This window comes from Callospermophilus lateralis, chromosome 2, assembly GCF_048772815.1.
Source record: "Callospermophilus lateralis isolate mCalLat2 chromosome 2, mCalLat2.hap1, whole genome shotgun sequence".
NCBI classification, from domain to species: domain Eukaryota; kingdom Metazoa; phylum Chordata; class Mammalia; order Rodentia; family Sciuridae; genus Callospermophilus; species Callospermophilus lateralis.
Genome location: NC_135306.1, coordinates 155473305 through 155497399, shown reverse-complemented (window position 1 = coordinate 155497399; position 24095 = coordinate 155473305). Strand labels below are relative to the sequence as shown.

Sequence of the window (24095 nt, the reverse complement as noted above, 5' to 3'; positions counted from 1 at the left end):
CATGCAACAAAGGTCTATCTTTAAAGCAACAAATGACTGGATACTGGATTTTCTGGGAAATAGAGAGAAATCGAGATTCTGACAGACTCTGGGTCTCTGATTCTCCATCTCCAGCAATTCCTTATTTTTGAGTGTTGGAGACAACATTCCACAAGTTCAGCACAACTACCAAAGCCACCCTAAGTCAGGATGGAGCCAAACCTGTGCCTTTAATATATCCCATCTGCAAGACATGGTGGTTCCCCTTGTCTTCTGTCTCTTGTCAGTCATCAGGTAATGGAGATGGGAATTCCTCCCTGTGAAAATCCTTGGGACTAACTGGGCAGTATGGGAGGTATAGGCAATGCAAAGAGCTGGAAATGGACTATGAGTAGGAGTATTTTGGAGGTTCTGGGCTTGAGAATATAATCAGATGAAAGAATCCCAAAATAAATAGAAACATAAAGAGCTTGAAATATCTCTCTCCACGGAACCTATACTAATCCATTTGGAGAATAATGAAAAGCCCTTCCTTGCTATTGGTTTTGTGAATGTGGGCCTTTGACATGAACGTAAAAACTTTTTATTTCTACCTCCACATTATGAGATGGAGTCAGGTATGTTTCTACAGGATGAATATGGTCTCTGTCTAGGGATGACCTGTAGATATAGAGTGAGGAACATACAGGGTCCTGCTTCGTTGTCTCTAATGTTGATCCTTTCCTACTGCTTCCTAGTGTTTAATTCTACAATGTTATGCAGCTTCATATTGCCATTTTCTAGTACCACCTTTGGATTCAACCAAAACTGTGGTAGCTATAGCCAGCTCTTTGAGCTGTTGGGCAACCCTGAAGCCACAGGAGGGCAAATCCTGAGGTAAAGACGATGTGTTTCCTTCAGCAGCATGCTGCCCCTTCAATGAGGTGTCCTATTTTGGTGGCCTGAGTTCTTGGTCATGGTCAGGACTGAATTGGATAAGAGTGACAAAGTTCTGTGGTCACCCATATCATGAATCTCTGTCTCCATCTTTCAGGTGATAGAGACACAGGCAATCAAGCTCTAGGGAAGAAGAAATTCCTCTTTAGGTGGATAAGACACTGGGCTTCATAGTGTAAGAATCAGAGCCAGGACGAAAGGATCAAATTGCTTTACTCCAACCTGTGATGCTGTAACTGTGCCAGAGTCCCCATGTTGCCGCCCAAAAAGAGGTACTGTGGAGGCAAGCACCTCTTATGCTGCTGCACTTCTTGCAGCTTTGGTTTCTCATTCGCCAACCACTTAGAGGCTGATTGAGACATGCTGGAAAGGGAAGCAGCTGCCAGTGATATGGGTACAAAAGATCACCCTCAAATCTTTACCTATAACAATCTGTAAGGTAAAACAACAGCTAGCTATTCCATACCACCAGGAGCAAGTCAGGAAAACATCCAGAGAAAGAAAAAAAAAGATGTATATTGTTTTCAGCTGCATAGAAATTCAAGTTATTCTAAATATTTTACTTAAAAGGAAAAAAAAGGTACAAAATATCTAGTCTTAACAGAGAGACAGCTTACTTCCTAGAAGCACTGGGCCTCTTTCCTCCTCTTTTCCTTTTTCACACAGAGGCAGAGACTAAGGACTTTAAGTTAAGATATAAAACTTTAAAAAGAAAAAACATACATAAACACATGAACAAATAACTATAAACACATGAAAGAAAGAAGAGCCAGACAGAGGGAGAAACTACTGCTTTAGGTGGGTTTAACTTTAAGAGAAAAAAAAAACAGTAGAAGTTAAAGAACTAAACAAGCCCCAGGGCCAGCAAAATTAATGTTAGCTTTAAATTACCAATTGATTTATAAACAAATGCAGAAGGAAATAAATTAATTAAATAAATTATATACCTAATATTTTAATAAAAATATGTAATATATTTATAACATATGTGTGTTTTCCAAAGTTTGATTCAAGTCGAAGTTCAAATTTCATGTACTAAATTATAAAATAAAGATTTATATGAAGATAAGGCATTGTGCCTCTACAATAGGTTTTGATTTTACTTTAACATTTGTTAAAACTTACTAAATGACAAAAATTCATAAATTTAATACTGGAACTCAAACATTGTACTTACACCTGGGGAATCCCACTAAATTTAAAACACTTTGAACTTACAATCTTGAGAAAGGTCATTAAATGTTTGTTAAATAAGTGCAGCTCACTTTAAGTGTAGCTTTGCCTGTGTTTCCTATAGTCATGTACTCATAGCTATAAAATACCCTAGGTTTTAAGCTTTTGGCCCTTACAAATTTGTTTCATGAAATGGAAACATATAAGCTTTCAGTTAAGATACATAATCTGGCCCAATATAAATTAAAGCAAAGCTTTAACTATTAATTTTTTTAAATAAGTCCTAAATAAGTAGCAATTTTCCCTTCTCCATTTAACAGCCACAATTACACACCATTAATGATCAAAAAAGAAAAATGCATACAAAAATACTGAGTGATGGTTACAACAAACTTAACACTGAGGTCTCATGCATTAGGGTCCACAACCAGTTTTTAATATTATTAAAACTACTAATTCTTTTCAATTGAGAACTGGTGAATATTTTGCTCCTATATAAATAGAGAGCATGTTTTTTGCAAAGCTTTTTTCATAGCCTCCCAGCTGCCGTTTGCCTCTGCCTTTTAGGACACAGTGCACCTTTCCAGACTCCCAGGGGCGGGGGTGGGGGGTGTATTCCACAGTTTTGTCATCACAAATAATCTTTACAGACAAGATCTTAACAACATTCACCTTGTCCAGGAGCATAGCAATGGCATTGTATTGAGACTTCCTCCTCTTACTCCAAGGAGGTTCATTTAATACTTGTATTAAAGACAATTAAGTACAATATTTCCTAAAACTTTTGGATTCCTAAGGCAACATATTTCTCTTTTACAAAATTTATTTGTATGTTAAAATCAGTGAATGACCCTATTAATAATCTCAAAACTTCTCCACTACTGGGGCTTTGGTAACCTTGGTCATGTCTCCTGGAGTCTCTGGGTAACCCAGAAAAGCTATTGTTGCCTCAGGGCTTCTAATTTAAAACATTGCCTTCCAAATCTCATGCAACAAAGGTCTATCCTTAAAGCAACAAATGACTGGATACTGGATTTTCTGGGAAATAGAGAGAAATCGAGATTCTGACAGACTCTGGGTCTCTGATTCTCCATCTCCAGCAATTCCTTATTTTTGAGTGTTGGAGACAACATTCCACAAGTTCAGCACAACTACCAAAGCCACCCTAAGTCAGGATGGAGCCAAACCTGTGCCTTTAATATATCCCATCTGCAAGACATGGTGGTTCCCCTTGTCTTCTGTCTCTTGTCAGTCATCAGGTAATGGAGATGGGAATTCCTCCCTGTGAAAATCCTTGGGACTAACTGAGCAGTATGGGAGGTATAGGCCATGCAAAGAGCTGAAGCAGGAAATATTCAAGGTTCACAAAAGAATGAGGGACACTCTTCCTTTTGCCCTCTCTGGCAAGCAGAGTCTTACCCATTGCAGCTGGCACATCCCTGAAATGTAAGGAGAAAAGTCCTTAGCAGGCTAGAACTGAGGCCTCTGTGTCTTTCCCTGGGTTGTCTGATTTTTATTCCTCTTCTCCTTTCTTTCCTTGATGGCAAGGATCTCTCTAGATTTCAGAAGAGATTAATAGAGTCCCTTAAGGAAAAAATCATCTTAGACAAATTTTGAGCCTGCTTTAAGGATAAATTAGGGGAAAATCCCAGAAAAAGGGAACCTGCAATTTTGTCTGACTTTCCTTCTTTAAACAATGCATTTGGGATCTGGAAGTCCCATTCACAAAGCTTGCAGTCAAAGCTGAGCTAGGAGTAGAAATAGAGTGAGGCAACTAGGGTACAATATTGAAGCACTCTCAGGTGTCTCTCTTTCTTCTTACTAGACCTTCCCTTAGGTGGTCCCTGGGTGACTGGGATCTCTCTAAGATCCCCTGGGAGAATCAAGGAGAATCCCCCACTGTGTATCATAATAAGGCTAGAATTTTCAAATCAAATTTAAGTTAGGAAACTGACAAGAAAAAAATAAGACACAGGAACACTCAGAGAAGACAGGTGACAAACAACCTTCATTAACCAACAAACATGCCTGTCATCACTCCTATTACAAATAGCTTTTCTGGGAATAGAGAATGAGACTGGGAAATGAGACTGAAAGTCTGTTTTTAGTATTGGGGGTGGTCCAGCATTGCATGACACAGCCAAACTGTGGAATGAAGGGCTTCACCCACTTCAATTAAGACAAGACTTACTGAGATCAAACCATGCACAGGCAGTGTGTTCTTACTCTGAAGAAATCTCAGGGGGATCAGAGAGTCTATCACCTATGGAATTAGCAATGGAAAAAAGGGCATCAGTACAAGCCCCAGTACAAGAGGACAAGACAATCCTCCCAAGAGCTGTGTAGAGAAAGATTCCCCTCTAACCTCCTAAGGATCACTCACAGGAATCAAGGAGAGAAAGAATAAATAGGAGAAATGGCATACAGATTTATTTTCATGCAAAATAGGAAAAGAACAATCACAGGAGCATGTTTAACATTATTCATAAACATATAAATCACATATTCCCTTTTTATAGAGGAGAACAAAGAAGCAGAGAAAATTTTGATGGCTTATAAATTATTATGAGGTGAAAGAAGGGTCTCAGGGATGATCACTTTAAACTTTGAGTGAGCCCAGGGGACAGAATTTTATAAGATAAGTCTACACAGGCAGAGTTACATTCTCAGATTTATTTTTATTTTGTTTTGTTTTGTTTTTGAGATAGATAATGGAATTTGAGGATGGAGTAGAAGGCATCCTTTCTTTTGCAGTCTGGTCTTAATGCAGATAAGGGGAATTCCAGAGAGAGCTTCTCCCATTACATTAAGTTGGTCAGCATGCCAAAAAATAATGGGATATGAAATAAACATGAAGAAGAGAGAACCTCCCACCACATAAAAGGAGAACTGGGAGATGCCCTGTTCTCAGTATTAATTCAGCTTCCTCTCACCTGTAAGTAACCAAAGCCTGAGCTACAGCAGTGAGTCAACTGCATACCAGACCTGGGGAAGGAACCTATTCTTGGTGCACTTCTCTCTGAAGCAACCTGAACACAGACACTTAACATCAAGGATACAAGCAGGTGAACAGAAGGTAAGAAATACAATAAACAAAGAGATACAAGGGCAGACTCAAAGACTGAAATGTGAATAGAAATTGATAGGAATAGTCATCAGAAACTGTCAGTGAAACAGAAATTATGACATGGTAAGGATACAAATATGAATTTGGCATCTTCATTGTTCCAAAAAAGAGCTACAAATCTGGGATAACAGACAAGAAACAATTTGGTGATTTGTTTTATCAAATAAAAACAAATCCAGATTTAAGTAAAGAGATGCTGTATTTGAAAGATTGATTATTGCCACATTAAAAGGGTCATGGCCAAGTAGTTTTTATTGTACCTTAATAGAACACAAAGTTTTCCAAATTTTATAACCAAGTAATAAGTGATTTAAACATGCTTTTTTAATGTAGTGTGAAAGAGGGACCAGAAAAAACAAAAGCCAAAAGTAGATGCAAGAGTTATTGCTACACAGTAGTCAAACAGGTCAAACTAATGTCCAATATGTAACAGGCAAAATAATAATCTAAAAATTCTAGGATTTTTATAATCTCTTTGCTAAATCTCTAGTCCATATTAGCTGTGTGATCAGAATTGCTTAAAGACCCATTATCATTATGGATACAAAAAGGGAAAGATAACTGACAAATTCCTGAGAATGAACACAATGAAAATGTTGGTGAGAAATCCCAATTTAAAATATCAAGATATTAGATTTATAGATAATTCATTTTAGGAAAAGAAAAGTGCAAAAGTGAGACTAAATAATAAGAACTATCGTGGAATACCATCATCATTTCATTTCATTAGCAATCATTTGTTGAGCCAGATATACTGGTTTCAATATTTTTTTGAGTAAGATTTCTTGTGCAAAGTGAAGCAACCATGAAATTAAGAAGCTGAATATATATAAAACAAGACTGGATGGAGGTAAGTAGGAGAATAGGAACAGGATTTAGAGGGCAGACAGTTGATAATGCAAAGAGGTTAGGAACACTCCCTTGGCAATGTAGGAGAGGGAGAAATCCCCTATATAAAACCTTTACTTGTTATGTGGATTCTTTGACTAGATCTAAGAAACAAATTAATAAAAGGCAGATTGAAAAGAGAAAAGCAGGAAGTTTCATTAAATTTATGAGGGCATGGGGTTCTTCACAGGGAGTGAAGGCCAATGAAATGACCAATGCTTTTCATACCCTTCAGAGAAAAGAAAATACATTTGGAAGGGATGCCAGGACAAATGGATCTCTAAACTAGCATAATAAATTCTAGAGATGTCATGAAGCTTTATGGCAGGGGAGAGCGGAAAAGCTAACGGAAGATAAGAGTTACCCCAAAGAGTTTCTTTATCAGGTTCATTACCACCCTAACTACCAGTCCTGACCTTAGCATGGTGAGGACACTTCTCTGAAGATAATTGTTATGGCTTGCTGAATGTAGGAAAAGATAGTCCAAGTGGCTCTTTTTGAAGTCACTGTTTTCAGGTGACTTGAAATAATCAATATACCTACTCAGCATATTTTGAGATCTCCTATCCTTAACTTTTTGAGAAACCAGAGAGAAAAACATAAAAATAGATTGAGGTAGTATTAATTTCTAAGGTGGGAAAGGTCTGACCAGATGGCTTCCACATTACTTAGAATTACAAAATGAAGTAACCAAAGGCAAGAAGAAACTCAAGCAATACTTTATTTAGTGTAGCTCTTCCTGTGCCCCTGGCTTTCTTCCAGGCTCCTGGATTGTAGATTAAGGGAAATGTTTACCCTTCTAGACCTTTTCTAGTCTCTGTCTCCAACTCCATTGAGTAGGAAAAGGGCCAGCACTTAGAGTTCAATAACTCCATAAGTTAGATATTCAATTATAAGTATATGAAGTTTAATGGTACAGACTAGGGGAAAAAGTCAAGTCAAAGAGTCCAAAAGACTGGGAAGATGGAGCTATTACAAGTTATTTTTGTCAGTTATTTTTCTTTCTTTAAGGAAAGCATATAGTATTGACAAGCATACATTTTTTTGTATTGACTTCTTTCTCACAACTCAATGTTGTGAGATTAAGCCATATTGTTATGTGTAGCCATGATATTGGTTTTCATTGTTGTATTAACATTGTATTGTATAAATGTGTCACAATTTACATATTCATCTGGATGTGGATATACACTTGGGTTGTTTTGTGTGATTTTTATGAATAGTGCTGCCATGGACTTTTTCATGGATGTGTCTTGATGCATATGTGCACATATTGGCATATACCTAGATGTGGAAACCTCGGCTATTTCCCACCATTTCATTTTATGTATATTCATGTTTTCTCGATCCTTTTGTATTTTTTTCTTACCTACCTTTGTGGTACTTACTGAGATTTATTTCATTTTATTACTCCATTAAGTCAGGATGTCTCACTTTGTTTTGAATGTGTCATGAGTACTCTCCATTGACTTTCAATACATTAAATTCATTCTCTATCAAATTCACACATATTCACTCTCACCACATGTACAAATGTGCACGCACGTGTGCACGCACACACACACACACACACACACACACAACTTTATCCTCATTCATGCAACACCATTTCCTGCATTAAACTAGCTGGGATTTTACTAACAGTTTTTAATTTCCACATTATACAACAATAATTATTTATACTTTTTTTGTTCTTTTACAAATTTTTTATCTATATAATCTTAGGTTTCAACTCATATTCATTAAAAATATTAAAATGGTTCTGTATTATCATAGAGTATCAGTGCTGGTGCTGACATCCCCATATCAGTCTGATTTTAACTACTCTGGAAATAACAATGTGCTCTTTAATGTATCCACTAAACTTTTGTTGTTGTTTGTTTATTTGTTTTGTTTTTTGGATGCCATATTAAACCTGGGGCACAAAACAACTAAGCCACATTCCCAGCACTTTTTTATATTTTATTTAGATACAGAGTCTTGCTAAATTGCTGAGGACCTTACTAAGTTTCTGAGGCTGACTTTAAACTTGTGATCCTTCTGTGTTAGCCTCCAGAGCCACTGTGATTACAAGTGTGGGCCACCATGCCTGACTCCACTTGAGACTTTTCTCTTTATTCTAGGAGTAGGTAATTTCTATCTGGACATATAAACAAAATAATAAAATTATTGTTGCTATTTTTCGTGATGAATGTTTGATGTATATTTTCAACATGAAGAATCAGACCATATTGCTCTGGAAAATGTTCTTATATGGTTAACATGATTTTTTTTCTCCCGTTTTCTTACTAATCTCTCCTCAGAATCATAGCAGAGTCACTCAGAGTTGGCAGCATTGCTGGATCTATGCTGGATGTTTCTTTATAGTTCTCATTTTTCATTTCTTTATCCTTGAGTCTAAACTTCAGAACACCCTTCCACTGAACATTTTAACATAGTAATTGAAGCTTCTGGTATGCAAATACTCTCCAGAAAGAATACTTCAGTGAAACTAGGATGCAAATAATCTCAGATCAGTGGTTTTCATGTCCTGCAAATATATGTATTTTTACACTACCATATTTTCTCCACTGAAAGTAGCTGTTTAGGACAGCATTTTCCCAAAATGTAATTGACCACTTGATAGCATTTATCAAATGAAAAAAATTTTAGGTATTCATGAAAAATAAATTCCTAAACAATATCTAGACTTTCCTTGTCAGAATCTCTGTAAAAATAGGAATCTGCTTTTTGGATTTTTTTGAGATGTTTTTTGTTTCTTTGTTTTTGTTTGTGTGTGTGTGTGTGTGTGTGTGTGTGTATGAGGTTTTTTGTTGTTGTTGTTTGTTTGTTTGTTTCCTAGTACTAGAGTTTAAGTTGTCACTCTCTCATGTGCTAGGCAAGTGTTATACCAGCAATTTTAAAATTCTTAAAAATTTTGAGACAGGATGTCACTAAGATGCTCAGGCTCACCTGAAACTTGTGAACCTCCTGCCTTGGCCTCCTGAGTAGTTGGGATTACAGGTCTGTACCACCATGCCCAGAAGGACCCACATTTTACAAACTAATCTCCTTGTGATTCAACCCCAAATAAAGATTGAGAATCACAGCTTTGAACTATTAGCTCAGACTTTTAGCTCTACATTGGCTTAAAACCAAGTCTGTTTTATACACAAATGCACTAGTTAAATCAGGCATAGAGTGAGGACTTTATAATCCTGAACACCATCAGTAGTTTATCTGCCCATGAATACAAACACTTGACTACGAGGCTCAGCCTTGCAATTCCACTTTTAATCTTCATGGTACCCTAGAGATGACAGAGAGCTTCTCTTTTCCCTGTGTTTTCATTCCAGTCCTATTAGAACCCCTTCTTCTTAGACCTTGCTCATCCCATTCAAGGTGTGTCTTTTCATGTTGTTTTACTTGATTCATTTGTCAGCTTCCTAGGTGATTTGATTCCTAAGCCCATCTTAGCCAGAAACATCAGCAAATTTGCCTTCACATCTGAAAAGAGAAGGAGGCACCTAATGAATTGCATGTGCTGAAAGTCCAGCTAAACTCCTGACTCTCCTTAAGCTCCAAGTTCCTTCTACCAACTAAACATGAAATTGTGTGTGATAATGGGTAACTTAGAAGTTATATATATTCTCAAATGACAGCCATACTATACTATTTTAATGGGATTAACTCCCTAGGGCTGTTCTCTTTGTCCTGTCTGTATTATAACTTGTGCCACTGAAAAATTCTCCCAAACCCAATTTGAACATCTATTCCTTACAAGTTATCTGGTTTTGATCTTCCAGGTCCCCAATAATGGCTCAGGAGTTTTTGCTAATTTGTTACATAGTAATATGAAAAATGATACCTATTTTTGGCACTGAGATGTTTGAAGCTTCTATAACACATACCTAAAAATTTGGAAACAGCTTCGAATCAAGTGGGTGGAGACTAGAAGAACTTTGAGAAGCATGATAAAGTTTAAACTACCTTGAATACAGTATAAGTTGAAATCACTAAAGGATGCACAGTGAGAGGCATAGAAGAAAGTAAGAAACATGTTACTAAAACAGGAGGAATAGCCAGGCACTGTGGTACATCTGTAATCCCAGCAGCTTGAGAGGCTCCAGCAGAAGGATGGTTAGTTCAAAGCCAGTCTCAGCAAAAGTGAGGTTACTCAGAGAGATCCGATCGCTAAATAAAGTACAAAATATGACTGGGGATGTAGCTCAGTGGTCGAGTACCCCTGAGTTCAATCCCTGGTACACCCCCTGCAAAAAAGAAATAGGAGGAAGAGGATCCTTGTCATGCTGGTTAAGCAGTTAAGGCACTTCCAGGTAAAATGTAAAAGATGGCTGCTGATTTTTGATTATTGATTATTATTGATTATAATAAAATATGAGAGGAGAAAGATAAATCCAGAAAAGAATCTATATACTAAAAGAAAGACTATATAATGTTGAATTTCTTAGCCTGTCTAAAAGGATAAACACATTAGATTTAAGAGATTCAACCAAGAATCTCTGTGGGAGACCAACCTCGCATGTGACTAAGTTAACTCCCCTGCTGGTCGATGTGGCCTCAGGCACCCATGCTGCTAGACTGCCCTGCTCTTCTAGGGATCGAGTGACTTGTGTCTTCCTGCCCAGGCTTGTCTTGCTACAGCCCCATGTGTGGAGCTACGCTCACCTGTTCCTTTGTAATATAACCCCTTGCCCTGTAGGGTAGAATCTTCCATTGAAGTGCCTTGTGTGTGTCCCCTTCTCTTACTGTGCCCTTGGGTGTGGCCTACCTAGATGTCAGTCAACCTGCTGACAGTGGACATCATGAAGATAGACTCAGCCCCCTGAAACCTGACCCCTTGCCTCATTTGAATAGCTTCTCCTCAATAAAAGGGGTCAGCGAGTGCCCTCTCTCTCTCTCTCTCTCTCTCTCTCTTCCTGCGGACCCTTAAGGTCAGAGGAGCCGTCACAGCGACCCCAAAGAAAAAGGTACTTGTGTCTCTTGTGTGGTTATTTTGTGCAGCCCAGTTAGCCCAGTTTACTTGGAGTGAACCCTGAGCCTTTTAGTCAAGAGAACAGAAACCTGGCAAATCTCTGCTGGGTATGATTATGCAATCTTTTGCTAAAGCCTTGGAAATATCAAAGGTCAAAATAATCAGGTACACAAAGAATATTGTCAAGGGAATAAGAGTTTGGCACCGTGATATCTATCAAACCAGAAATCCTGGAGGGACCTGTAGGACACTGTTCATCAAAAACCCCTGCAGGAGAACAAAAATGAGAGGGCTTCTCTGAAAATTAAGTATAGATATGACTTGTGTCCAAGAGTTAACGCCCAATGAAATACACAGAAGAGGGCTGGGGTTGTGGCTCAGTGGTGGGGTGTTCCCATAGCATGTGTGAGGCACTGGGTTCAATCCTCAGTGCCACAAAAAGATAACTAAATAAATAAAGGTATTGTGTCCATTTATAACTAAAAAAAAAAAAAAGAAAGAAAGAAAGAAATACACAGAAGACCCACAATGTCTTCAGAAAATGAGTTCAGCATAAACACTGCTAGTTTGAATTAAAAGAGACAAAGTACAAAATGACAGGAAGCTGTTATGTCCCTCCACACACACATAAAAAATTCTACTGGCAGGAAGCAAAATAATGTTACCAAAAGATCTGTCCTTGTCCCCAATGCTAATTCAATAATGAAGACTCAGTTTGGGTGAAGAGGGAAAAAGAAGTATTATTGCTCCTCTGGCAATGGAAAAAGGGGACTTGTGTCCCAGAGGCTGTGATTCTGATCATCAGTGGGAACAATTTTTAAAAGATGATTCAAAGACTACTTTACAGGTGTTCCCTGTCAGGGTCATAATTCACTTGTAGGTAGCTGTTTCTTAGGTCTTTTGGCACTATCCCCCAACATCTCAACTACTTCATTCTTGGTGTGTGTGTGCTTAAGGACAGATAACTTAGCCTAGGATAGGAAGAAGGGTAATTCTGCTTCCTCCAAAGTTAGGGAGTAGAGAGGGAGAAGAGAAAGGGGAAGCAAAAACCATGTTGATTTTAAAGGAAACCACAGTGGTAGAACAGCAATGGTTAATATCAAAGCATGAAATATGCCCCAGTTACACAAATAGAACTGCTTATCTGTGGACCTTTGCTACCTTTCATGGAAAAGTAGGAATGACGCATATGGCAATGTCCAAAGCCCAAGGAGCACAACCATAAACCACTGAGTTTTACCCTCAGACTGGGAAGCCTAATTGAGAAACTCCGATTGAAATTTTCCCAGCTAGATTTCAGAATTGTCATGGATAAATCATTCTTTTTCATTCCATTCCTCCTACACCCATGTTTTTTTATCAGAATGCCAACAGCTGTTATCCTATACCTTTCCCATCATTGTATGTCAGGTTTTTTGGACTCTGATGTCATATATCTTTAGTTTCACAAGTCCATACGTGGGGGATAACAGTGTCCCAGGACTGACAGTTAACAAATTACAAGAAGGTTAATCCATACTTGGTCTGGATATACAGGATATTCTGGAGTTCAAGTTTGTGAATACTGAGATGATACTCTTAGAATTTGAGACAGATGAAATTATTTCTTGTTTGGGAGGCACATGAACTCTTAGGGACCAGAGAACACTGTGAGAGGCAAACCTCAAGGTGTCTGTCAATGATTTTCCACCTCTTTGGGTCCATAACTTAGAGGAATCTCACGCTTAAATGTAGGTGGGTACTAGGACTTCCTTCTAGACAAAGAACATGGCACAGCTAAAGGGATATAGCAGCTGGGCTTAGATTACATTGTCTGAGCTTCCATTTTAATAGATAGGAGAAGGAAATTCTTCTATGCTGGATTTGAAGAAGAAAGTTACCATACTGAAAGAAGCTCCTGTGGGGGGGACGAAAATCTTGTGATGAGGAACTATGGACAGACTCTAGGAGTTATGAGTGGTCTCTAGAAAACTGCCAACAAGAAAACAGAAACTGCCATTCTATAACCAAAAGGAGAGGAATTCTGCCACCAACCCTAGGAGGTTGAAATGAATTTTTTCCCCAGTTATTTTAGACCATTTGTACTACCATAACACAATAACATAAACCATACCATAATACCTAAAAGTGGATAAATTTTGAAGAACAGAAATTAATTTTTTCACCACTCTGGAAACTGGGAAGACAAGAACAAGTGGCTGGCATTTGGTGAGGACCTTCTCGATTGTTCCTCTCATGTCTTCAAATAGTGATGAAGCCAGAATTAGACAGGCAGTCAGTATAGATGGGTAAATAAAATCAGATTGGATCAAGGAGGTCAATTTGAGTTGAGTCCAGGAAGTTGGAGAGGGATTGAAATGCTAATGCCTTCAGAGGCTTTTCTCCACCCTTATCAAGATAACCTGCTCCTGCTCCAACTTATTGCTAAGGTAACCTGTCCCAGGGATTGTCCCTCCCTACAGGGAGTTGTTAATAATGCCCTGTTCCTCCCCAGATCACACCACCTTGGCCCCCTCATCTGCTTCACACCTTTTGGCCATCCCACCAAGCATCTCCTGGACCTAGTCACTTATCCAGGAAGGCCATATGGGGAAGAGAGCAGGAGAACAAAGGAAGCCTAGGACATATGAAAAAGACAGGACGCTCTCACTTCTCGGGAGGCCAGGATACCAGCTATGGCCCCCTTCTCCCTCCTGGAGAAGTCTATGTTACCCCTTTTTAAATAAACCCTGGCTTTATATGCTTGCTTCGGAGTGCTTTTCTAATGTTATACTTCAACATGTGAGGGAGCAGAACTTGTCACCGGTAACCAGCAGTATCAGTGGGAGACAGAAGAGCAAACAGGCAAAAGAATGCCAAACTAGCCCTCAAGATGCTATCACCTCCCAAATGTAAATGTTACATTTTTCTCTCTGAAGTTGCTACTAACTGAAAAACCTGTTAGCTTTGCTAGTTGGATTTATCCTACTAAATAAATCCTAAACTCTCCCTTCTATAAAGCCCTCGGGTATGGATACAATTCAGCAAAGTTCTTTGGCCTTTCCTCTGGTGCCCAATACCTTATTCCACCTTTCTACCTGAGACTTCACAGAATTGCCTTTATTATCCGTATTTCTCCCAACATTCTCATCAGGACCAATTGAGTCATCTCTAAAAAGTTTCAGTCTTCCCCTACAATTCTTCTCTTCATCTGCCCTCACCAGAAAGGCCTTAATATTCCATTCATGGAAATGCAGGCTTTCTCTAGCCTCTGCCTCCAAGTTCTTCCACCTTCTGTTCATTATTCAGTTCCTAAGCCACATTTTTAAGTATTTGTCATAGTAACATTTTCTCCTCTATACCAATTTCTGTATTGGTCTATTCTGTGTTGCTGTAATTGAACACTTCAGACTGAGCAGTTAATTCTGAACAGATATTTGTGAACTTCCCTATCACCAGAGGAATTCCTAGAGTGTAGGACTCCAGTCAGAACAAGTGGTGTCCTTAACACACATGGAAAAGAATTTCAGTACACACCAGTCTGAGACACAGAAATTTATTTAGGAAAGCAGATGATTATTCATGGGAGAATATTGGCTGTGGAAAAACTTTTGTACTAAAGAAAGGAATATACACTCAAGAGAGAACATGGGCCATTTCCAGAGGGAGAGACACCAACCCCTTGGGTAGGTATGTTGATATTTAGAGGGGACAGTAGCTAAAGGCATAACAAGAGGTAGATATAGGGTGGAGTTAACACAATTTGACACCAGCTTTCATGGTGCCTACCCATCATGTTACTTTTAGCAGGCAATGAGGCTGACCAAGGACTAGAGCTAAGGACATGGCTTATTGTTGCTTGTTTTCCATTTCAAAGGTTCATGGATGTTTCCTATATTCCAAGTGTTCTTGGTTACTTTCTTTTTGCTACTCAGTAGATCTTACTGGGTATTCTGTACTCCCAAATTCCTATTTCAACAGCTGTGGAGGCTCGAAAGTAAAAGATCCAGGGATAAGACTCTGGAAAGAAGCTTCTTGTTATATCATCACACATAGAAGGGAGAAGGGCAAAAAGGCAAAAGAGTGTCAAGCTCTTGCTTTGACAATGGCATTAATCCTGCCCATGAGGGTTCAGTCTTCATGACATAATACCCTCTCAAAGGCACAATTTTTTAATTCTGTGAAATCAAAATTGAATTTCAGCCTAAGTTTTGGAGGGGACAAATGTTCAAAGCACAGCAGATGGAATGACTATTATATCCATCTAATAAAGACATGAAGACAAAACTAAGGGACACCTGGTAGTGTTGCCAGCATCCTCAGCAATAGGACTGACTCCAGGGGCCCCAACAAACCAGGTCCAGCCACTTGCCCCAAATACCAAGCTGAAATTGTAATGGTAAAAAACAGGAAAGAAAACTTTAATCAATAGCCATATTGGGAAGGCAAGGTGAGATCTAGCAGTCTCAACCCTTCTTTCAACTTGCTAACATGAGCTTCAGGTTTAAATAGGGAAAGAATTGAGGCAGAGGGAAAGATGCATGCATAATTAAGCAGGTCTGGTTGATTATTCTCTCATTAATGATTCTTTGAGGAGGCAGCTCCAGAAATGCCCTTATCAATTGAGGGAGCAATCTGCACTTGATGCTCAGTATGTTTGCCTCCCAAGCATGTGTTCCTGGAAGTGGGTGATGATTGAAGTCCTCCAGGCACCATTCCAGGTATCTGAAACAGGCTGCTACAAATCTCCCTTCAAATATGTCTGACCACAGTATTGAAAGGTGCTGAGACATATTTTATATAGACCTAAATAACCTTGTATAACTAGTTTTTAGATAAACACTCCTTAAATCATTAACATAACTCCATGCAGAGCTGAGCAGAGACCTGACCAAAGCTTAAGGTAACAAGAAGTCAGATACAAAATGAAGGCACAGATATCCAGCTTTATTCTGCTTCTTGTTACCAATGGGGCAACTTTACACCTAGGAGAAGACTCATTGCTTTTAGCAAAGTCAGCTTTCTGATTCCCTGTTACAGAAAAGTTAGGATGAGATTAAAGACAAATTTAAGAGAATAAATTGAAAAGACATGGTGTACTAAATTCACATTAATAGGAAGACACGTGGGTAGAATACCAATTAGCTAAGTATGGTACTGACATTGAATGGGAAAATACTACAGGAACATGTGAAATCTCATCTCATTTGTTGTCCAAAAAGAGTGAGTGAGGTAGTCAGCATAACACTACCCCATGCACATTATGCTGCCCCATTGCAACATTGGTTATAGGAGATTCCTTGTATTGACATATACAGAGGACTTGGTATATAAAGTTGTCCATGTAATAGAAAGATGATATTAAAAGGGGAAGATGAAAAACAGGAAGTCAGTGACTATCATAAACTAGGGTAAAAATGCCATCAAAATACAGGACAAAAAATATTAAATAACCTAAGAGGTCAAACAGAGATAGGAATGAAACCAGTCAATATAGTTCAAGGGTATTGCTCTTGTTTCAAAAATAAACCATCAAGCTATCAAACCTAAGCATGTTCTCATAATCCAACCCTCAGTCTCGAGCTTTACAAGTAGTTGATTATGTGTGATAGAAATGGCCAAAATCAGGCTGTTAAGTTGCAACTCATCATGGAAAATAAAAAGCAAAATCTACATTGAGAACACAATGATGTCTACCACCCTCACAAAAAAATGGTTTTTAAATATATACAAAAATATATGTAAATATCAACAGTTAAACAGAGGATGAGAAGGACTTGGACTTGCATCACTAATACACTCACAATTTTGATTATGTGGCAGATTGGTCAGGACAGAGTCAAGAGTAACCGAGTGTCTGTTTTCACAAAGCCATGGCCACAACAGAGTACACCTCAGATGAAGCTCTGCTCCGAGACAAAAGGAGTCAAGATCTCCAAGAGATGCCAAGAGAAGTAGGACTGGATCTTAAATACTGATTGCACAAACTTCAGGAACACCTGGGTGTGACCTGTGCCCAAGCCTTACAATATTTAACAGGAAAAAACTTCCAGAAGCTGATCCCAGGTACAACATCTATGGGAGAAATCAACCCTGGAGAGACTGCTTGACCTGTCCCATTCAAATAGTCTTCCAGAGTTCTAGAAGTCACCAATGGATAAGATAAAGAGAAAGCAGAAGCAGGCAGAACAAGCACTGCAGGAGCTGAGGAACTTGCTCCCAGAAGGGAGGCAGAGACAGGAAGAGACAGTAAAGAGAAAAGAAGCAGAGCTGAGGCAAGCCATGGAGATCCCTGAAGAGTACTGGCCAGTGCCTGAAAGGCCCTTACAGGCAGTCATGGAAATCATGCAGAGACAACTCAGTCCCATAAAGCAGACACTGACCCACAGGCAAACCTCCCAGATAGAGATCTACAAGATGGGCATCAGGAGGGCTGGCCCTGCAAGGAATTTGCCAATCATGCAACCAAAAGGACCTGATACAAAAGAGAGAGGAGCTACTCAGTGTCCCCAGTAATTTTTCCCTCTTTAGCCCTCAATAAAGCACAAGAATGGAAACAAAACAATTTATATCTTTTCAAGAAGAATCCATGTTCACCAGATTGTATAAAAATGTAAGTGCTTCCACCAAGGCTAGAGGCTGGGGGATTCAACTAGAGACTGGATTGAATAAAAGCAAGCATTGAGAATCCAAGGAAACCCAACAAGCAAGTTCTGAGCACACTTCTTTATGGCTCGACTAAATTCAGTTGTGTCCCCCTGGCCTCATGCCACTCTCCCATTGGTGAGCATCAATTCTCCAAGCCTGCTCTCCAAGAATGTGAATACAACAAAGGCCTCTTGGATGAGAATGCAGACACAGACAGATTCACCTTGCTGAAGCAGAGGACTGAGAACTACTTCCACAGGTTTGGTTCTCATGTTAACCAAGTCTCTCTGCACCTGGGAGGAATCTACAGGTGAAATTGTTTCAAAGGGTTTGCAAAGTGACCAGCTGGCTGATGTGAAGCAGCAGGCAGCAGTTGTTCTGAATATTACATATGGGACAGCTACAGTGGCTTTGGAGTGGGAGTTGCTACAGGTATGAAGGTTTCAGACTCATATACAAAAAGAGCTTCTAAAAGCCAAAATTTACAAAATCTCAAAACCAAGGTCCAATTATCTGTGGTCCAGACAGGTGTCCGCAAGAAGCAGATGGCCTCATCCAGTGGAAAGCTGGCCTGTTGTCAGTAATCAAACTTGGTGTGGGACTTCAGGTGGTGCCCATTTGGGACATCATCCTCTCCAGCCAAGAAGTGATTTTAAAGATCCCCTTAAGGTAGCTAACTGCCTGAAAGACAACTATACTGCTTTGACTAACCTTACTGCACAGATCCAGGAGGGAACTGAATTACTTAGTGCTGGGAAGGAGGCAAGGGTTTTCTAGGATGATGTAAAATTCTGGCAAATATCTGATCCTTGGGAGCAACTTCAAAACCTGATCAAATTCATGCAAACACTGAGTCAAAAAATAAATCATTATGGCACTTGGATTAACATAGGCCTGACAGAATTTCCTAGTAAACACTGTCAATTTTAGCAAAAATTATTTCAGACATAAAATTACATTTATTAAATCACAGTTGTGCAGCCTTCTGGATCCCCAGGTCAACAAAGTGACACACTTTCCTCCGGTTCACTCCATCATGCAATGGATCTACCAGTCAGAGTCACAGAAAGAACAACTCAAAATCTCTCATTTTCTAAATTTATTAACATTTTAAAGGAAACCCAGAATGAACTCTTCGAGGTGAATGCTAAATGTGAAATGCAAGGTGTGGCTGGGGTTATAGCTCAGCAGTATGGCGCTTGCCTCACAAGTGTGAGGCATTGGGTTCGATTCTCAGCACCACATAAAAATAAATAACATAAATAAAGTAAAAATATGTGTCCATCTTTTTAAAAACTCCTTAAAAAATGTGAAGTGCAAGAAACAGTGGAAGAAGCTCAAAGAAAGGCCACACATGAGGTCAACTTAGCTCTCAGCAGTTTCTTAAATCACCTCGAAGCAGCAGGGCAGCCAGACACACAGGTCTTGCTACTTTCCAGTGCAGCTGGTGCAGGATATCCTGTGGTAAGCATATTTTTCATCATGTTCTGGGGTGTGATAAGTTGAACTTCCTGCTGGATTTAATGCAAACTGCTTACAATAAATACCAAGACATCAAAAATATTTCCAGCTCCAGGGCCCACACATTCCTGGTGCTCACAAGTCCAACAGCCACAGCTGGAGTCAGAGTTCTTCTCCAGAAGAGAAGGCGCAATGCATGACACTTACGAGACAACATATGGGGAAATTATCATCTAAAGAAGTTGCACATGTCCTCATTAAACTTGGAGCAGATCATGATTGGGAAAACCTAGAGAGAGACTTGAGGTTACTCATTGATGGCGATTATGAAGCCACCATCTCTTCTTTGCAAATGGGCAAGTTAAGAAAAGAATTGGAAATTCTCTTCCATGAAAAGAAATAGTCCCAGGAAACAAATGATAATGAAAATAACAAATGGGAGGTGATAGAAAATGAAGCCATTCTAAACTCACTACAGCATCTAAACCCAGAACATTACTACTCAAAAAGGATGAGTAGAGCTGACTTCCATCTGGTCTACAAGAATTCTGTGTACAACATCAAGCCCAAATTAGAAGAGAAACTCTCAACTATTTCCTTCAGAAGCTACTAATGCTGGATTATTGACTTAGATTCCTGGTCTTCAAAGATGATGAAAACATAGAACATCAGGTCTCTCCAAGTGCATCTAATCAGGAAAATGAGGCTTTTGATCCTTGTGAAGATCCTTTTTTGAAGATGGAGATATTCTCACTAATACTTTTCCCATTAATCCCAGACCCCACATTCACCCCATGGATATTCAAATGGCCACTTTTCACTGTGCAGATGATTTTGCCAGACAATATATTTGGGGCAAACTATCCACCTGTCAATTTGTCCTGTGCCTCCTGGTGCAAAATTCCTGCACTTCTCAAATTGAATTCACTCTCTGGTCTCTCAGACAAATTAGGAGAAGTTGGCAGCAAGCAAGAAAAAATCACCACAAGGGAAGCACAGTCACAAGAGTCAGCGGATGTGTTATGTCTCCACCCCCATTGTGTCCTTCATTAGAGTTGACAATGGCCTGTGTGCTTCCAAGTCTCAGAACATGAACCGTCTTAGTAAACATCAATATGATGTATTTTTCCACAACACTGCAGACAAAGCAGCAAGAACTGTCTCTTTTAAAAAAAAATAATTTATTCATTGATTCTAATTAGGTACATATGACAGCAGAATGCATTTTGATTCATTGTATACAATTTCACCACAACTTTTCATTTCTCAGGTTGTATACAATGTAGCCTCACTCCATATGTGCAGTCATGCATATACCTAGAGTAATGTTGTCTGCCTCATTCCACCATCTTTCCTGCCTCCATACCCTCTCCCTTCCCCCGCCCCCTTTGCCCAAAGTTCTTCCATTTTTCCCATCCTCCCCCATTATGGATCAGCACCCACTTATCAGAGAGAACATTCAAGCTTTGGTGTTTTGGGATTGGCTTACTTTGCTTAGCATGATATTCTCCAACTCCATCCATTTACCTGCAAATGCCATAATTCTATTCTCTTTGAATGCTGAGTAATATTCCATTGTGTCTATATACCACAGTTTCTTTGTCCATTCATCTATTGAAGGCATCTAGGTTGCTTCCACAGTTTAGCTATTGTGAATTGAGCTGCTATAAAAACTGATGTGGCTGTGTTACTACATTATGCTGATTTTAAGTCCTTAAGGTATAGACCAAGGAGTAGGATATCTGGGTCAAATGGTGGTTCCTTTACAAGGTTTCTTAAGAATCTCCATTCTGCTTTCCAAATTGGTTGCACTAATTTGCAATCCCACCAACAATGTATGAGTGTGCCTTTCCCCCCACACCATCGCCAACACTTATTGTTGTTTGTATCTTGATAACTGCCATTCTGACTGAGATGAAATTATAGAGTAGTTTTAATTTGCTTTTCTCTAATTACTAGAGATGGTGAACAGTTTTTCATACATTTGTTGATCAATTGTATTTCTTCTGAGAAGTGTCTGTTCAGCTCCTTAGCCCATTTATTGATTGAGTTGTTTGGTTTTTCTGGTGTTAAGTTTTTTGATTTCTTTATATATCCTGGAGATTAATGCTTTATCTGACATGTGGGTGGCAAAAATTTGCTCCCAAAATGCAGGCTTTCTCTTCACCTCATTGATTGTTTCTTTTGCTGAGAAAAAGCTTTTTAGTTTGAATCCATCCCATTTATTCATTCTTGATTTTATTTCTTGCACTTTAGAAGCCCTTTTAAGGAAATAGGGGCCTAACCCAATGTGATAAATATTTGGGCCTACTTTTTCCTCTATTAGGTGCAGGGTCTCTAGTCTAATTCTTAGGTCCTTGATCCACTCTAAGTTGAGTTTTGTGTATGGTGAGAGATGGGGGTTTAGTTTTATTTTGCTGCATATGAGTTTCCAGATATCCCAGCACCATTTGTTGAAGAGGCTATCTTTTTTCCAATGTATGTTTTTGGCGCCTTGTCTAGTATGAGATAACTGTATTAATGTGGGTTTGTCTCTTGTGTCTTCTATTCTGTACCATTGATCTACATTTCTATTTTGGTGTCAATTCCATGTCATTTTTGTTACTATAACTTTGTAGTACAGTTTAAAATCATCAGTTTTACATTTATGAAGAGTAAAGTCCAAGTTCTGTATTTTAACCCAACTAGTAGTTACAAAAGTATGTTGCTATTTTCCCTATCTGTATTTTATTTTCTCTAAATATTATTTTTAAATAAAGTAGAATGAAAACAGTAAATCTAAAAAAGAGGGTGAGAAACACAAGGAATTAAGGCAGAAAAAAGAGCAATATAAGGTTGCTTTAACAACAACTATCTAATGTTGCCCAATATCATAGTTGTTTTTATATTTTGTGGGCAATCAGAGGTAATAGAATAAATTGGGGAAGATGGGAACCAGGCCATTTTCTCCTGGGAACAACACCCCACCCCCATAGTTTAATTATCTTTCTTTCTTTCCCATTGAACTAGAAAAACAATCATGTTTTTCTGGTGCCTTACACTCTGAGTCTCGTCAGCTCCTCTAGGGTAGAACAGCAGTGCGCCACCCAGATCCTCTTCCAAGAAAGGACTGCTGCCAGCTGAGGGGAGTGAAGGAAGCAGCCATTCATCGGTTGTTACACCTTTCACATCTACCTCACTTGCAGAATGCCTCTTTACCTGAGTTCATGCTCTCCTGGACAACTTTTATTCAGTGATTGAGTGAGACACAGAGTCCCTGCCATGTTGGCCTGACACAGGATACTCTCTCTGATAGACCCCCTCACTCCAGTGTTCTAGCCTGTTTCAAGAAAGTTTCTGAGGTCTGCACCACAGTTCACTTTCTACCTCTGACATATCCTATTTCTGCCCCTTTCTTTCATAGGTATTGATCCCTAAGAAATATCTTGCATACTTTTTCAGAATCTGCTTCTGGAAAAATTGGTCATTGACATTCCTATAGGTCTTGGTAAAGATTGTCATGTCCAAATGGATTTGAACAATGGTTGTGCATAATAAAGATGCAGCACAAGAATAAAATAAAGGCTACATAGTATTCTCTTTCCACCATCTGTAGAAATGGAGCATCATCTTTTCAAGGGGTGAGAAAATGCAGGTCTTCCAGAAATGACTAGCAGGGAGGAAAGTGAGCTAGTCACCTTTACATTACCGTGACAAAAATACTTGACAAGCACAATTTAGAGGAGGAGAAGTTTATTTTAGATCACAGGTTCAATGATTTAGTCCATGGTGGGCCAACTTCAATATCCTGGGACCAAGGTGAGGCAGAACACCAAGGCAGAAGGTTGTGGTGGAGGAGTACAGCTCTGCTTAAGGCAGCCAGAGAGTAGAGAGAGAAAGGGAGAGGGGCTGCATAGATGATGAACCCTGCCACAGCACACCCCAGTGACCCACCTCCTCCAGACAAGCCCCACCAGCCTAAAATTACACACAATTAGTCCATTCAAACTCAGATGGACTGAGTAGGTTACTGCTCCTATAATCTTAATTTCACCTCTGACTATTCCTGCACTAACACAGGAAGTTTCAGGGGATACCTGGTGTCCAAACCAAAACAGGACTTCAGCCCTGTTGAAAGCATTCCAGAGGAGCATGAGATGTAGTAGCTCTGTGGGCAACTCATTAGTCAACGGTAACCAGAAAACTGGTGGTTTTCAAAAAAAGAGGTAAAACTGATGGGCTAGAACTAAAATAAACATTTCTCCCCAGTTTTTGAAATGGGGGTGGGGTAGTCAAGAAAAGGAACCTAGTTCTATCAAATGAATTCCTTAGGAATGAGAGGGAGGTAAATTGAGCCAAAACAAGAAGATTTACTTGCCTTGATCCAACATGCTTCAGCCTAGAAATTTTCCTGGCAGAGCAAAAGCTTCATCATCCTATGTACTAAGAAGACACCTATAGGGGCAATTAGAGATTCTGAACTTTCAGCTGCCAAATTAAATCTATAAAGTTTACCCAAAGACTTTCTTGCACCAGCACATAGTTTTCTGGGTCTCTAGAGACCCAATAAGACTGGAAAATAGTAATTGTTTTAGGTTCTGCTGGCACAAAATGTTATCCTTGGGAACAATTACTGGTCTTAGTAAGAGCATCCTGAAAACATGAATTTTCCTTGCTCTTTTCCTACCTTCAACTCTACAACCACCTCCTATGGCCTCCCATCTTATTACTGAGGGCTTTGTCATCTAGCTTCTGGTTAAAGTTTCATGAAGTTGCAGGCCTTCTCTTACCAGCAGGTGGTAACAAGCCTTATTAGATTCCAAGATACCTTGATCTCAGTAGTGTCAACATTTAGGGCCAGACAACATTGTTGTGGGGGACTGTCTTGTGCATTATAGAATGCTTAGAAGCATCCCTAGACTCTATCATTAGATGCAGGGAGCACTCCCA

At 39.2% G+C, this 24095-nt stretch overlaps 1 pseudogene; it reads left to right on the top strand.

Moving 5' to 3' along the window:
- The first annotated feature begins 16930 nt into the window (after positions 1–16930).
- Positions 16931–24095, top strand: part of LOC143389199 (interferon-induced very large GTPase 1-like) — a 50129-nt pseudogene continuing 42964 nt past the window's right edge.